The following is a 3,812-nucleotide window of genomic DNA, read 5'->3' on the forward strand; positions in this document are numbered from 1 at the left end:
TTTACCCTCCCCACTTTGAAATTCAGGCATAACTGACCAATATTAACATTAAAACAGAGACCTTAAGAGAATTTATGCTTTCTGAAGCCTACTACGTGGAGACTTCCTCTGCATAATAAAATCCTTGGTCTCCACAACCCACAACCCCTAATTTTAACCCATGCACTCCCCTTCTATGGATTCCAGATCTTTAGATTAAACTCTTTCAACCAACTGCCAGTCAGAAAATCTTTGAATCCACCTATGACCTGGAAGCCTCCTGAGGCTGTAATCATGGGCATGTCCTTAACCCTGGCAAAATGGACTTCTAAACTGATTGAGACTTGTCTCAGATACTTAGGGTTTACACATACAATGGAATATCATTCAACTTTATAAAGGAAAAAAATTTTAAAGGAAGAAAAAAGAAAAAGGAAGAAAATTTTGACACGTGCTACAATATGGCTGAACCTTAAGGACTTTGTGCTAAGTGAAATAAGCCAGTCACAAAAGAACAAATGGTAAATGTGTCATTTCACTTATATGAGGTACCTAAAGTAGTCAGATTGATAAGAGACAGAGAGTAAAACAGTAACTGTCAGGGGCTGGGGGGAGGACGGGAAAGGGAGTTACTGTTTAATGGGTACAGTTTCCATTTGGGAAGATGAAAAATGTGCTGGAGATGCATGGTGGTGATGGTCCCACAACAATGTTAATGCACTTAATGGCACTGAACTGTACACATAAAAGGGATTAAAATGGTAAGTATTGTGTTATACATATTTCACCACAATTAAAAGCATACATTAATTGTAATTAATTTTAGCCTGGTAATCTCTCAGTGTCACCTTGTTTTGGTGCTGCTCTATGTAGATTGTTCAACACGATACAAAGTATGACTGGAAAAGATCAATCTTGCTGACATTTACTCGGGCTTAAGATAGGGCTCAAGGGCCTTGCTATTTTGGTCTTGTGCAAACTGCTGCAGTCCACCTACTGGCTGGATGCCCTCACTGCAGGCAAAGCACCAGGACTTCTTACAATACCACCCATGGACCCAAGTGGGATGCTGGTGGCCTTGTGGTAAGCTGTGACAGGAATGCACAAGGATCTCCCGGCTTTTTGGCTGGCATCGCCGGCCCAGTGATGTGAGGTGAAGGGATTCTTTGCTCTGACTCAGCTCAATCTCCCTGTGCAAAGGGCTTTTGGAAGGACTAGAAAAATCTGCTTCCTTCACCCACTGGGAGCCATATATTCTCTTTGACTTTTGTTTGCAGGAGTAAAACAAACAGACGCTGGGGGAAAACAAACCAAAAAAGGGGGAAGGGGAGGCTGGTGCTGGCTGGCAACCTTGACTCAGCGCTCGGCAGGAGGTCCATTCGGAACAGAAACCCTCACCCTGCACTTTCCTCACCCAGCCCTGAAATCACAAACAACCCCTTGGCCAGGGTCCTAATGAGCCTCTGACAAACACAGCCCGCCCTTCTGACACAGAAAACACAATTAGACATGCACAAGTGGCCTGTGAAATGCCACGCCGGGCACTTGAGCTCTCCATGAATGCCACCCCCTGTACCCTGGGACTTCTCGGAAAAAACATCGCTTGGGCTCCTTATGGGTGGTAATGGCTAATAACACAGAGAGAACACCGTGTTTTGGTGTCAGGCCTTTGGCCAGGACGGTGAGAGAGGGGTGTGTGTGTGTGTGTGTGTGTGTGTGTGTGTGTGTGTGTGTGTTTAGTGATGGTAGTGGGTGACATCTATTTCCATTTTTCCATCATAAAGGAATTGAAGTCCTATAGCGTGTCAGCAATGTCGATATTTCAGGGTGAAATAAACAAGTAAAATGTGTGAGCATTCAGATGAGCTCCAGGAGCCTGTGACGTTAGGAAAGTCACCGACTGCTGGGGCCTCGGTCTTCTCATCTGTAAAATGAGGATAATAATAGAAACCACCTTCCGTTCATGGTGATTGAGTGAGCTGTCGCAGGTACAGCACTCAGCCCCAGGCCTGGTACATAGTTAGGACTCATTAAACGTTGGCTATTAGTTTAAAAACAAGCGTTATGCGTTTTAGTCCATTTAAGGAGTCACTTTTGAATATCTGCTTGTAAACTCCCATATGAAGCTGGCTGTGAAAACACAGAAAATACAGTCTTTACGCTCACAGAGCTTGAGGACAACCAGGGTGACAAGAAAACAATCCGGGCAGGGTCAGTTCAGTGCTGGCGCGTTTGGCAGCAACCAGGAGACGGCTGTGGCTTGCTTCAGGTCTGTTTGTTTCTTCTAATTTTTGTTAGCTTTTTTCCTTTGGTGGTGGAGGAAGGGCGGTTTCTGTAGGCTGCAGACAGCAGGGTATGGATCATTGGTCTGGTCAGGTTTTAATCAAGTGAAATCTGCTCTTCATTTGTTTGTTACTGCTACAAAGCACATGATTTTCAAGGGATACGTTGTTAGGATGTTTTTAATTGTGATGATGAAATTCCAGCTCAAGTTAACTTAAGCACAAGTAAACAAGCAAAATTCCAAATAGGGAGTTTACTTTCTTACATAACTTCAGAGAACAAAGATGGGTATCTTGCTAGCTTCAGTCATAGCTGGACCCAGGTACTCAAATCTCTCTCTTTCTCTGTCTTCTTTCTTCATTGTCTGATAGCTTCAGGCATACACAGTAAACCCTCAGCTCATGATTTCAGAGTAAGAGAGAGCCTCCTCTTGGACCAACAACTGTAGGCAGGGAAATGGGGCACCACAGTCGGCCAGACATGGGTCACACGCCCCTAAAACCAGGAAATGGGTTGACCAGCATCTCCACAGGACCCACATGGAGCAGATGGGATGCAAGGCTGACAAACTCTATCAGTGAGACTCTGTGGATAGAAAGCATGAGTAGGTGCCAAACATTCCAGGTAAGCAGCAAATGCAGATTTCCTCCTTGCATCTCACCCAACTGTGCTTAAAATGGCTTGTCTGGCACACTTTGAGGGGTTAGCCTATTTTCTTGCATTCAAAAGAATTTCTAACTCTTTGTTCTTGAATCAAACCCAGTGAGTGAAGACTAAGTGTTCCAGATGGGCCAACCACGCAGAAGCATGGTGGCAGCTCTGAGATGCCGCCCAGTGATCGCCAGTAGTCACATCCTGGAGAGTCCCCTCTTCACTGAATAGGACCCATCTGGCAACCAGTAGGACTGCAGAAATGATGTCCAAGGTTAGGCCATAAAAGACATGGTTCCTGCCTTGCTCTCCTTGAATCACTTACTCGGGAGCAGCCAGCTGCCATGTTGTAAGGACACTCAAGCAGCTCTGTGGAGGAGTCCATGTGGTGGGAAGCTGAGGCCTCCCACCAACAGCCAGCACCAACCTGCCAGGCAGGTGGGTGCACCACCTCAGAGGTAAATCCTCCAGCCTAAGTTGAACCTCCAATGACACAGCCCCAGCTGACACCCTGACTGCAACCCCATGAAATCCCTGAGCTAGAACCACCCAGCTAAGCCACTCCTGAATTCCTGACCCACAGAAACTATGAAATAATAAATGTTCATTGTCATTTCAAGCCACTAAGTTTTGGGGTCATTTGTTACACAGCAGTAGAAATCTGATACAGGCATACTGTAGTCCCTTCCTCCCTTCCCAGGGACAGAGTCACTTTGGAAAGCTTCCTGGGATCATTTTCAAAGCACTTCTCAATAACTCTCTTAGTTCTTGTTACAAAGTTTCAGTTTCACAAATGGACTCCTACTGATATCACAGGCTGCTCCCACCCTCAACAGTGAGTTTGCTGATAAAACAAAAATCAGGGACTGGGTGCAGCGGCTCACGTCTGTAATCCCAGC

At 45.6% G+C, this 3,812-nt stretch overlaps 1 long non-coding RNA gene across 1 annotated transcript; it reads left to right on the forward strand.

The window, feature by feature from the left end:
* Positions 1 to 1,994: 1,994 nt before the first annotated feature.
* On the forward strand, positions 1,995 to 3,482 carry LOC139359318 (uncharacterized). The gene is made up of 3 exons (XR_011615249.1): positions 1,995 to 2,248; positions 2,784 to 2,886; positions 3,026 to 3,482. It is a non-coding gene; the product is annotated as an uncharacterized lncRNA (long non-coding RNA).
* Positions 3,483 to 3,812: the final 330 nt, after the last annotated feature.

This window comes from Macaca nemestrina, chromosome 17 (assembly GCF_043159975.1).
Source record: "Macaca nemestrina isolate mMacNem1 chromosome 17, mMacNem.hap1, whole genome shotgun sequence".
Taxonomy (NCBI): domain Eukaryota; kingdom Metazoa; phylum Chordata; class Mammalia; order Primates; family Cercopithecidae; genus Macaca; species Macaca nemestrina.